The sequence below is a fragment of the Lates calcarifer genome, linkage group LG24 (genome assembly GCF_001640805.2).
Source record: "Lates calcarifer isolate ASB-BC8 linkage group LG24, TLL_Latcal_v3, whole genome shotgun sequence".
Lineage (NCBI taxonomy): Eukaryota > Metazoa > Chordata > Actinopteri > Centropomidae > Lates > Lates calcarifer.
In genome coordinates this window covers 10,788,771-10,802,525 of record NC_066856.1, presented here as the reverse complement: position 1 = coordinate 10,802,525, position 13,755 = coordinate 10,788,771, and the positions used below count along the sequence as shown (strand labels likewise).

Below are 13,755 nucleotides of genomic sequence, written 5' to 3'. Positions count from 1 at the left end.
TTACATGAATCAGAATATTTTGTTCTTTGGCGAGCAAGGTGCTTCCAACTGTCCTTACTGTACATTGTTTCTCTCCAAGCTTTACTGGAACCCTTTGTTCCTGTGCTCCATTTGTTGTGGATACGGGAAGACAATGCTTCCACAACTGGATTAAACTCTTGCTCTACCTGTTCCCATAGGCCAACCTACATTCACAGCTGTGACTCTCAGAGAGGCCTGGCCCATCCTTTGCATGATGACTATGCAATTTACAAAATTACAAGCTAGCTGAAACCCTGCCCCAAAGAAGCCCCAGACTCTGCCTGAATTATTAATCGACTATTGATGAGAGCTTGATAAATGCACTCAGCTCACCATCCCAATGACATTCTTGTCTCCTGCCCTGAGCCACTTCTTCTGCTCTGCCTGCCTGTATATGTTTCTGTCAACTGACAGAACAACTGACAAAAGTTACAAAGACATGAAATGTGCTCATATAAATCACAAAAGGTAATTGTTTTCAACAATGTATCAGCTTACAGATCTCAACTGTACCACTATCTTTCCTGCCTGGGAACTCAAATAAGCACACTTCCATGCCAGCTAATTACAGTTTCACACTGTGTGACAGTCGACAATCTTCCTCTATTCTGTTGGCCAGCCACCAAAGTCTTCTAATGTGCTCACACAAGGGGAATCAACATGCCAACCTGATGGAGGTGTACAAACATCAGCAGAGAATTACAGGCATAATTTTGATTACTTCTCTGCCTTTAGGTATTAATCTAAAATCCATCACATTCTGTGGATGAATCTTCTAAAAAAAAAAGAAGCATGAATTCATTTATATGAACACACCAAGGGAGTGCATACGACCACATATGGGTATGTTAATTTATCAATATCAAATGACATACACGCGCTTCAGTACCTCTTCTGACTGACCTCTGGGCCTGGTCGTCCATATCTCCACCACTATCACCTCTAGCAGCTGCAGAGCACTTAATAAATTGCACCTTTAACAAAAGGAAAAGGTGATGAATTGAAAAATGTTTAGCCAGTTCATGCATTATTAATGCAGTCTCTCCCTCAAATGGCCGCTGATAAATAATTAAAATTAATCTCATTATGGGAGTTTTCATTATAGGATAATTTAATTAAATGGAATCCCAAGGACCTCTGAAGGCCTGGAGTCACTGGGGCCCCATGCCCTACTCCTCTAATGGGTCAGGACAGGAGAGTGCACTGGTAATGCACAGGAGCCCATACATTATTTAATGGATCCCACTAAGTAAGGACAGATCAATGATAACTTGTCATCTCATCAATGTGTTGAAAGCATTCCAGAGCCCACTGCAAGACAAATCCCAAAACTGGCACAGAAAAATATCTGCACGCACACACTGACAACCCACACGCACGCAAGCGCACACACATTTACTGTACACTGAGCAATGTCACTAACTGTCATTTGAGGATGCAGCTATGAATATTCTTTGTTTGTGCATATTGAAATGCAACACCAAACAGAGGATGCCTGTGCATTCTACTGATGGGAAAGCAGCAGAGGTTGGAGGATGAAGGGAAAAGACTTGACGCCTGTTGCCTACATTACACTTCAGGTCAGATGTGCTTCAGTGTAAACGGTGAAGGGTACAAAGTGTACATCTGATACCAAACAATAAATGATATCAGAGTCAAATGGGAGCCATTAAAGACCTTCTTGGTGAATGAGATGAGGGGCTGAAGAGGAAGAGGGTATCTGAGTTTGTCTTGTCTCCAAGAGCACTTAAGCACCACTCTAATTATCACACCACAGTGAAGGTGCACACATCTAGCTCACATTGAGATGACTTAAGCTGCTTTCCCGCCACACATGGATAGAGTTCTCGGCTATTCACACAAGCACCAAAATAAATAGCGGCTTAAAGTTTTGATGACAATAATAACTAAAATGTATTGGGTGAAAAAATGTCATAAATTCTCAAAAGCTATTTGTTTAGTTCATCCTTCTCAATATTTAGAATATTGTACATTGGGTGTGTAATGAGCTAAGACTTTGTTGCAGTAAAGTTCTAATGGCATCAATGGAACATAAATGTCCATACAGTTCAAAGGCCAGCTATTATGTTCAACCAAGTGCCCATTATTTCAACATCCTTTATGCTGGTTTACAGATACTGTTCCAAATTATTTATACCATTAGGCCTGGCCACAGTCAAAACCACCATCTCTTTTCCTGATAGAAAACATGATGTCACTTTTAAAATTACACAAAAGAATGATGGAGAACAAAAATGTGGATTTTAAAGAAGTATGCCTTTATCTTACCCTTTTTGTCAAAGCCAGACTAATATGTCTTCTTAACAAAGAGACCGAAATCTTTTTTGATCAAATAATATTGATGAATTTTATGTATATTTGAATTAAAAGGATAATGGTCAATTTGTTTTGATCTTGTTTCAACCGCATAATTGGTCCATTGTATGGGCTATTGAATAGTTTTGTGCATACCACAAACTGAGGCTCATTTTGGTTTCCACAGTTACCATAGGACCTCTCCCTAAAGTAGATTTTCAAAATAAGCAAAAGGACCAAATAATTTTGATCAAGACCCAAATTTGACCCAAAGGCCAGGTTTGACGAATCATATTATAATTCTTCAAAGTCTATCTGCCACACTATGTGTTCTTGCTCAGACTTTATTGTTATTGCCAGACCTCTACAAATTAAATGAATGCAATTACTATGCTTAAAACATAGTGGGAAGTGTGCGATAATGAATAACATATGTGACAGACTACATTAAAATGTACGAAATTTCACATTATGTATATGCACATCAGGCCTGCATTTCAAAGAGGAAATCTTTAACATAAACATTAGCATTTTGTGAAAACAACTGAGTAATTAGTTTAGGGCATAATAAGCTGGGGTAGGCACACAATGAAAGAAAGCATTCTGGCTTTAAAATGAATAAAAATTGATTGTGTCCCAATAAAAAACGAATTGGCGGAGTGTTAACTGGATTCCACATAAACGTCTGTAGCAGTCCCTGGCCGCTTTATTGTGTGCTAATGCAATAGAGAACACTTAGCAATAAATGCTCCTCTCTGATGAGCTCACAGAGGCTTTCCAAGATGGCCTGATGAAATTGTAAAAATTAGATTTGAGCTAGCTGCTAATGACTCCTAAAACAAAGGAAAATCTCTAAATAGAATTAGCCTGCCCTCTTCTTCTCTAAATACATCATATGTAAATTACTGTCATTTGGAGAAATATGCTTGCCTGGAAGGTAAAGCCTTCATTAGAGATCTCAGTAGGTTTGGGACTCGAACAAGAACTCCTCCAGGACATTTAAAAAGTTTGAGCACTGAGAGAAGGTAAAGGTATTGTTCACTCATGGTAGTAGATCAGAGATAAGACTAAGAAATCTATTTCTGATTATTTTAGTTGAACCAGATGGATTTTGTTCCAAAGCTGCTATGAGAACAAATACTGTGTGTGTATTTTAATCCATATTTGTATTTAATTTGAAATGAAGTTGTGCTCAATATGCTTCAGCCAAGTCAATGTACAATATCTCTAAAAATAGCATACTCACTTATAATGTCTTCAGTAACTCAGTTCATAAATGCAGCACCGCAGACACCAATATAGTGTCTCTGTGAAAGTTATTCAATACAGTTAATTAAATGAATGAAAGTCTGATACATTACAGCGGTCACTTTGAGCATTAAGTGCATACAATTTTTATTTTAAGCTTTTAACATGTTCCGTCATTACTAACATGTGACAACTGAACCTACAGAATACTGAGAGTTTGATTAGTGCTGACCAACAGCATTCAATTCAGCTTTTACAAACCAAGAATTATTAACTTAGTGCTATTAGTGCCAGTTATTTCTCAAATTTCTCCAATTTCTCCAAAGACTGTGTCACTATATACTATATCTATTGCAAAGTAAATCACAGTTTTTGAGGTAATGAACCTGAAAAGATTTTTTTTTTCATCAATTGAAGTTTTAAACAAGGCTTAACTAACTTGAGGCTAAAATAAAACATGAGATTTTAATTTATAAGTGTTTTTACAACCCAACTGAAGAGAGTTTGCATTTGTTTTCAGTGTTATATTAGCTAACCAAATTGCATTCAAGTTGTGCAAGATAATTTTCTTATCCATAATACGCTTAATGTCTAATCTAATTATAATATGTTTATTGACTCATTAGGTGGTCTTAATTTGCCAGGATATCAATCTTCAAATAAAATAAAATAGTCTTGTTAAACGGGTACCTTGTTGTTGCCGTGTAGGTGGGTGCGTTCATCAGGAGCTGTTTTTACAACCAGTGAGCCATTAGTGAAACACTGGTCAAGTTGACCACCAAATTAGTTTGCTGACTTGGAGCAAATAGGCTGGCTAAGTACAATTTTACAATTCAAACATCATCAATATCAGACAGGACTAGAATAAATAACTGTCTTGATATACCAGTGTAACACAGTCACTGAGATGAACAATACAACTTTGTCAACTAAGGGTTCAGATGTGTTTACACAAGTCCTGCCAACAATTATTTGCCTCCACTTAACCACTCAATGGCCATTCACACTACCCTCTACTGTTTGTATAGGCCAGGAAAAACAAGACATATATGACAACTTTGCAGGAATTATGCACCAATTAAACGGGATAAGTTGTGTTTGCAGGAGCTGTTCAACTGTTTCCTAATACAAACAGGGGGCCTGGCAGTTGCCTAGCTTCAGGACACAGCCCTTGTGTGTTCCTACCAGGTAGGTAATTCACTTATCTGGGCATTGTTCTCAGTTCATCCCTGTTGAATCACATGGCTTTGCCATTAGATTTACCCAGCTTTAGATAAAACCTCCACCAAATATAAGCACAGACCTCACAGGGTTTCCCAAATAAAACCACACAGAATATTTAGTGTTACCAGGAAAGTTACATGTGATCCTACATGCCAATAATAATTTGAACTGTTTAAAAAGAAAGGCATTGTCTGCACCATGACTTTCATTCCACAACTGCATGGCAAGCAGGAATGGGTTGTCAAGAATGTTTTATACTAATCTAATTGTGAGAAAAGGCAGAACATGTGTAGATTCATTGTGAACCCAGTATGTTTGTAGGACACATGTCTGCATGGCTGCAATTGAGACTAAGTCTGAATGGTAGTGAAGTTTGAGTGTTTTCTGAGGGTCTGACATGAGGATCACATATGGAGCAACAGCCAGACTGCAGCTGTGGGGTATTTCCACTGTCCATAAGCACCTACCTATTAACAGGCTTAAAGAAACTCATAATAACTCAAATCTGTCTGTTACAGTTACTGCACTGTTATTGACTCTTAGGTGCAACAATTTCTTAAGAAATCAAAGGCAGGCTAATATTCTACATGTTATTTCCTTTTTCCTTGCTTTCCTATACAGTATGTGCTTTGGGTGAGGATCTCAAGCCAAGAGTAATTTCTTAATCATTTTTAATATATTTCCAAAGTAAAACCCTTGTTGGACACTTTATAGATACAAACAAAAATATACTATTTTTATGTCAAAAATAAAGTCATGTCCATTTATGATATGTACTGTAAGTGTCACATCAGATGTATCCGAATAGTGAATCAGCCCTGATGTTCTTGAAGGAGTCAAACAGCGGATTACAGTAATTGAAAGCCCATACTGCGACAGAAATAACTGTTCTCACACAGGGGCTAGACCCACTGGTGCCTTTTGCTGTCTGTTGGCGAGAACTAAATATATTTTCTGCATTCTGAATGGCATTCCACTCTAACGCATACGTGCCAGTAGTTAACAGTGTATGAGAATAAATAGCTTTCTCAGCCAAGCCTTGAGACATGTCAAAGATGGGCGCACATGTGTGTGATTTGTTTGTTTGTAGACACATTTTCTAAGTGTATAAACAGCTGTAAATAAGTGTTCATGTCACTATCTTAATTTTGTCTTTCCATTTTTATCAGTTTACATTAGTAACAAGTCAGATAAATTCATGCTTATACATATTGACAGAGTAATAACCCTTCTGGCAGAGCAATAGGGCCTAATTTCTAAGGATCTTAACCATGAGCCAGAATTATGTCACTCTGACCACCTGTTCCTCTGAAAAACGTCATTGGCCTTAAGTAGTTCCGGCACGCATCCAAAATGTGAACTTCTGAACCGGAGTGCTTACTTTCTCATTTGTGTAGAAGCAGGAGGCGGCGGTGTGTAGCAACAGCCACTCTAATTTCGTGGTGGTAGAGGAAGGGTTTACATAAGGGATGTGCTGTCCTGTGCCTGTCACTCAATCTGCCTCTGATTGGCAAATGCAGGATTGAGGCTGATGCTGTTTCATGTCACCTAAAGGCTAATGACAGATTAAACATCAGTAGCAGAAATACTAAATATTGTTCCAGTAGTCGCACAAGCAGTTAACACTTGCATCTGTGGAAATAACCTAGGGAACATTTTCTTATTATTCAAGCATTTTCTTTATTGTGTTATAAAAGCTTCTAGTCAAATTAAAAAGAAACAATGATGCATGTGATAACTGCGCATGTGATAAGTGATGTTCGCTTACATTGTCAAAAATAGAAAATACAATCATCTCAGATAGAAAGTCAGGCTTTATATATTAATGCTTGCTCATATATTAGTTTTGACACAGCGTCAGAAATAATAGCTGTGCTCAACAAAAGTAATCCTTTCTCTGTCAAGGGAAAAAGCTAAATGTCCTGCTGCTTACTCTGTCTGTCTTCAAGACCCAAGTTGCATTGCAGGTGTAGCACAAATACACAGTATATGTCTTTTAAGATGGGAGCTCTAAAATAGCTGCGCAAGCACCAGCAGACCACACACAGCTGTTAGTAGTGTGGTGCTGCTTACATCATTGGAGTTTATGCCAATTAGCTTTTCTCCCTATTTGCAGGGTGTTTGTCATGGATGGAAATAGAAGGACGTGCCTCCACAGCCATGCAGTGCTGAGCTTGCTCTGACTGGTAATAAAAGCATAAACATTACAGTATATGTTTAAAAGATGATATAATAATGATAGACTAGCAATTTATTTCGGATTTACATTTTTTTCAAAGCAAAACAACTTAAAATTTTGCGTTTCTGTGTCTGACCAAGAGGTCAAGTCAAACACCTATCAGGAGCTCCACAGGAAGACACTGCATTGGCTGCACAAGACATGTTCCTGTTAAATCAAACAGGCTTGCTGAGGAAACCAGCCCAGCAGTGGTCCGTCACAGGGAGCGAGGGGCAACCACCGACTGTACTGTGGTGGCCTTGATGAAATCAGCTCCCACTAAGACCAATGTGCTGACAGTGGGGATCAAGGCAGTCAGAGTTATTCCAGAGGTCCTGCCACTCTGCAACCCAAAGGCTGACCTGTACAAGGGGCTGATAAGCCACAGGCACAGGGTGCCAGTCTCCACACCGTAAACTACAGCAAAACCTACAGTAATGTTTCAATCTGTGGGCAAGCAGACAGACAGACAGGCAGGCAGAAGAGGGCAGTGTTTTTCTTCAGTGTTACAAACAGTACAGCACAATGATAAATGTCTTATCTAATAAACCTTATTGAAATGCCTTTAGAAAGCATCAAAAGTTGTGTTACAATATAGTCTAAAAAGAGATGATGCTCTAGTATATTATTTCAAGGTGAATCCTCTGATTACCAAAAACAAGACAAATTAACATTTCAGAATAATCTAATCTATTCAGTTAAATATGTGCATTCAAGGGTGATAATGGACTTAATGTAAGAATGTGTGCACTTCTTATCAAGGCAGCCAGTCTGCTACAGTAAAGAGAAGTAGCCACATACCCCACTCCATTTGCTCCATGTGTTAAGGTGTCTATCATGTGTGAAACAAGCTATTTTTCTTCAGCCGTGCCTTTTTGACTCTGATGACATAATGCTAGAGAGAGGAGCGGGTGCTGGGGGGTGGAGGGAACTTTCCCCACTCTTACTTTTATACACCTATTTAAGAACAGCAGCCTTTCACACCAAGTTCAGCAGGAAGACGTAGTAAAATGAAATGGGCAAGACCTACAGTATTTCATAATTAATAGGTAGCAGCGAGAGGAGAGTGCTGCACACTGACGTAAAAAGATCAACAACGTATAAAAGTGATCATTCATTCTGCAGAAAATTACGGATAAAAAAAAACCCAGTGCCATATGTTATTCCTTTCACAAAAACAAAATCATAACAAATCTGAAATATGTGTCAAGCTTTTTATAAACTTTGATTGGTTTGCTTTATTTGGAAGTCCTATAGAGCTGCTACTCTGCTCGCCTATACGATCTAATTTGTTACTGAGGTGGTCCCCAGCTCATACCAGGTCACCACCTGCAAGCAGTACTGTAAATTACTTGGTGGGCCTAATTGCCCATGTCCGCTGTATTACTATAAAGCCACTAGTGCTGTGCTAACTCTATTGTCAGGTACTTAATCAAGGCCACCAGATTTATTTCCTTGCACTAACTCTGGGGACAACCACAAGCAGAGGCCTGAGTAATTGGATCTTTTTTGCATCTAAAATTAACCACCTATTCTTAGTGAGAGCTGGGGTTTGGAAATGATAACAATAATGATATCAAGCAATACCATATGAGGCCTTGCCTTTCACACTGGGAGTTGCATAATGCATGATAGGCCCAGATGTTGCTCGGAATGACCTTACCTGGGGGGGTACGGTGCCATTATGCCAATCAAACACTGTAACACTTGATCAGTCACAGGCCTAGAGCAGACTGAAGAAACTCAATTATTCAGTCTCTTACCTCACACATACACAGGAGAAGCAACAGGCATTAAGGTCGGCCCAGTCCCTCCCGCATGGATCTAATGCAGGAAACGACAGAAAGTGAAATTAATAAATTCAACTTAGGACAGTTCCAACAAAAAACATACTGTGTTCACAGCTATTTTCACATCTACATTATTTTTACATTTTACAAACTACTAACAAAGAAGTAAGAAAGAGAGAGTGATAAATTAATTCTGTAAAAGAATCATTTTTCATATAAAAACTGTATGCAGAGAGAGTTAGGGTCATTTGTCAGTTAAGTAATTTATCACATCACATTTGGAGGAGTTGCAAAATGAGATAACACCTATTTGAAAAACAAACATTTTTCCCCAACACTTTGTTTCTTGGCAAAATACACCTAAGCAACAAAATTATACCAAATATGAATTTAATATGTAATAATTCCATATTAACACATTTTCCATTTCATTCCCTTTCATTAAATGACTACATATACAGTAGTACTTTGTAATATAATTCCTTTTTGTCGGTGCGGTGGGTGAAGCAGTGCGGAGTGAGAGGAGAGTGAGCACTGAGCATGCAGAGGGGATGTGGTCTGTGTAGGGATGTCAGAAGCATAATGGCCAGCTGAGTCATAGGTTATAAAAAGCTGTCATTAGGGATTTCTGTCCTCAGCAGCTCATCACACAGGACCTGTGAATTATTTATTACGCTGGAAACTCAAGTGGCCCCGTTACTCAAGACCGCCTGGTTTCCTGCACTTCCCTTTCCTTAGTCTTGTTTAATAAAAGCACAGCATTTAGCTGTTGTAATAAAAGTCTTTGAAGAGGATCCAATGTATAAATAGAAATTAATTTTATTAATGTAACTACTTCTGCTGATTTTTTCATTGTGGATATAATGAATTATACACCAACAGTGTGCACCTAATGAGGGCATTTATACAATGAAAGTGTATAATCAACGTGTTTGCACTATTAGAATAGACCTTGTATTTGCTTTGCCCACAGTCCAAATGACCACCTAATTAGAACTCCAACTATATTAATGAAGGGATTTTTATTATATGGCTGGATTAAAATAAAGATAAACCAAAGACAAATCCTCATAACGATGATTTGGAAAGTCTTCAGAAATCTCAGCATGTGTGGCATTGTGACATCAACATAGTTAGTTTTTTAGAGTAGACTGCTGATTTTTTAAGCAGATAGGGATTATATGTCATGACCAACATATTCCACAAATCAGCAAAAAAAGAAAACTTCAGCTCCCCTAAATCAGTTTCACTTCATTTTTCCCCCCTTCAGTTTTTGATAGCAAAGTCGATGCAAATCAGCTCAGGCATTTTCCTCACTTTGTTTTGTTCTCAGTATATGAAAATGGTTAAAAATCCCATGGGTCAGTGAAAATGATCCTTCCACTCCAGTCGCCTGCTCTAAGTCAGCCAAAACATTCCAGACTTCAAAAGGCAGCTTTGCCTACCAGGGCCATTTCAGTGTCCCAACCTCCATGGCCCAGGAGGACTTGGTTATTTGGATAAATTAATTTCTGGAGTCTGCCTGAGTTGCAAAAACAACCTCCTGCCTGACAGCAAATTAGTCTAACTGAAAAAGCTAGAAAACGCATGAGGTTAAAGAAAACACCTCCTTTTTTTAACACAAAATTGATTATCTGTTTATTGGCTGCTCAGCTGTGTTTCAGATTTTATATATTTTTGGTAAGTTTAATATGAGAATAGAAAATATTGTGGAATACGTCTATAAACCTATCAGCTGGCAGGTGATGTGTTTCAATAGGCAACTTCAGCGCACAGGCTGTAAAACACACAGACTGTGTACAGTACACAGCTGACAGGCTGTATACCATAAAACAGGGCAGATGTAAAATTTTTAACAGCCGTCGGTGGTATTGAAAAATGATATAAAACTGAAATCTCTTGAAGACTCAAGCATTTATAAAAGAGAAAAAAATAAATAAACCTGAGAGCATGGACTGTGAAAATGGGGGAGGAAAATGGTTACGGAGGGAAAATTATGCAAACAGATGAAGACAATCCAGAATTAATGGTCCGCAACATTTTCAGGCACTCCAAGAGCTGTCCAAGGACACCATAGGGGAGACTGCATGGCCCCAGTAATTGGAGGAGCATGTAACTTCAAAAGTAAGGAGAACAGACTGGAGAACTTTCCTCTGAAGTCGAGTCTTAAAGAAAACGTGAAGCACATGTACGGTACAGTAGGGAATCTGGTACATGTGTGAATGAAAATTGTCCTTTTCATTGCTGTAGACATGATACACTGCAGTATTCCTGCTGCGCTACCACACTTTTAAAAAGTGAATGAATTCGCTTCTCGAATCTTTAGGTCACAGCTGTTCCATCTCAGGTCAACGACTGGAAATACAGAATGCAGCGAAAATGAAAAGTGGGTCAAAACAAAACAAGAGTATTCCACAATGTCAATAAAGACATCCATAAAATATATCATTCAGAGGATGTGAGATCACCTTAAGAGAAAGAAAAGCTTTAAAATGTAATGACCATAAGTCACAGTAAATGTGTCATTTACGATGTTGAGGATTTTGACTATGTTCCCTATCTTCAATAAAATGGATGATATTTCTGCAAGCCAGTCCATGAACAGGATCATGAAACTATTGCCTTGTCAGATGATGATTCAATCACAATATGTGAGGCGTATTACAATATTAGCAGCAGTGGTTTAAGTCATTTTTCAAGCAAAATGCCAAACATTCCCTTGGTACAGTCTTTTAAAATGTGAGGATTTGCTGTTTTTCTTTGTCTTATGTGACCATAAACTGAATATCTTTGACTTCTGGATTGTTGGTAAGTTAAAACAAGGAATGTGAGGATGCCACCATGGACCAGCAAATGATTAATCGAGAAAATAATCGACATTGAAAATAACAGCCCTAAATATTTTACAAAAAACATTAATACCAAGTGGAGATAAGACCAACTTTGTAGATAACCCTGTCCTCTGATCATGCATGTTGCATGTCTGTACACCAAAGGCTAAAATGTAATACACAATATACAATACACCTAACAGGCTGGTAGTACGCCTCGACCAATATTTGAGATAAGATTTTAAAAAATGGAGACAGGATGAGACAAATATCATCTCTGTACTCTGTTCTACTTTTCTACCACTGTAACTGCAGCACCACACTTGTGCACTTCCAGTATGACCTCTAGTCAGAAACGAGCCAATACTCAGCAGTAACCTCATCATAACATTTGACCAGGTGCATAAATATGTGGCTTCTTGAGCTGACACTTAGACCCTGAAGGACTACTGATATTTGACAATTTTGTTCTGCAAGACAAAGAAAAACATCCAATCAGGGAACCACCATCTTTACACAGCTGATTCAGTGAGACTCTTATGCAGTACTGCTGGACTAGCAGAAGGCCTGCTTCTGCAACCTAGACTGTTATCGTGATGGCATAACTTTGACATAACCTACACTTCTGTCTTGATGATGTGCCTCAGCTATATATCATGAAAATGAGTCCAAGTCAGGAGAAAATGAAGACAAACTGTATCACGTTGGAATGGGAAAAGCAGAGGGGAACACAATCTTTCCAAGGTCCTTTGGTCTGAGGGAAGAACACCATGCATGCTTGAGTCAATCCAACATACACTAACTGAGGAGAAAATGTCCATTTTTAACCTGTTATCCATCACTGTCAAATGTGGTGCACAGTAAAAAAGGAAATAATTAGACAGAAAAATGACTGCAGCCTGGGGCAGAATGAATGAGAGTAAAACCTGGGTACAACTGCTGTTAACTTAAGGCAAATAATATTTTGATAAATGTTCTGCATGCAGCTTGTACTACCTGCATTGCCCTATTTCTGCATGGAGTGGAAGCATGTTATTCTTACAATACAGTATATACCACTGAGGGAAAATGTGAGACAATACATGTAACATAATACAAAGCAACTGCACTCATAGGTCTACTGTATGATACACACAGAGACTTGTTTTAACAGGAACTGCATTACAACAGTACAAAAATCAATGAAACAGTGATTACTTTTTGAGACTAAGGTAATGCACACACACTTAAAACTAAAATAAGTATTTTCTAAATTAATTACAGTTATTAGTTAATATATATATTAAAACAAAAAAAATAACTGAAATAAATAAATTGAGTTACTGTTGCTGTATAAAAGCCTCAGTTTACCGTGCTTTCATTTATTACTGCGCACTAGTCTTTCTGCCTCAGCTAATACTACAGCTCTGATTCATTGAGCTGTAGCTGTTCTTCCCAAAGTAACTGCTGCTGCTGTCTCCGCCCATATTGGAAATAGCTCAATAACACGCTGTCAATTCACCACACAAGTCAAACAAATAGGTAACTCTTGGTAGCTGCGAAGACATGGCTGACAGTAAAGTAACAGAGAAGTAGAGTTACTGCAAATGGAGTCGTGTCAAAGATACCTAGCTTACCGTGCGTCTACCACCGCTGTCACCACATGCAACAAGTCTCACTATCGATAAACATGAATTTTACGTCTTCGGACCCGTCAGCGACAAACTTCTTTCACCGCTGTCTTGGAAAATGTGTCCGTAACAAGTGAATGCGTGAGGGTGAAAACCCCACACAAAACGCGTATCGTTGCCCGACGTGTGTAAAAGCTAAAACTTTTCACCGCGGTGGAGTCGGACGGTTCCAGTGAATTGACATGATAAGTCCGCAGGCGTCTCCGCGCGCGCTGCCCACTGGTATCAAATGTAGCACGAGGGAATGTAGGCATGAGGAAAACATAATACACAGTGTTACAGTTCACTTTTGTCGCTAACAGCAGGATATTTTTGCTTGTCAGTGCTGTATAATTTTCTAATATTCTTTGACTATAATAATATGGGTAAGTATGGACAAAGCTGTAATTTATACTTGCAAATTTGAAGATATACTGTAGTTTTATTATGTATTTGAA

At 38.5% G+C, this 13,755-nt stretch overlaps 1 protein-coding gene across 9 annotated transcripts in view; it reads right to left on the bottom strand.

The window, feature by feature from the left end:
• Positions 1-13,482, bottom strand: part of eya1 (EYA transcriptional coactivator and phosphatase 1) — a 61,297-nt gene extending 47,815 nt beyond the window's left edge. For 6 of the 9 annotated variants that reach the window (XM_051066867.1, XM_051066866.1, XM_051066872.1 and 3 more), the window contains exons 1-2: positions 13,265-13,482; positions 8,791-8,851 (exon numbers count right to left, since the gene is read on the bottom strand). The gene's annotated coding sequence lies outside the window, so the exon portion shown is untranslated. The remainder of the gene's footprint in view (positions 1-8,790; positions 8,852-13,264) is intronic. The other 3 variants (XM_018673982.2, XM_051066874.1, XM_051066871.1) reach the window with 2 other exon arrangements.
• Between the last annotated feature and the right edge of the window lie 273 nt (positions 13,483-13,755).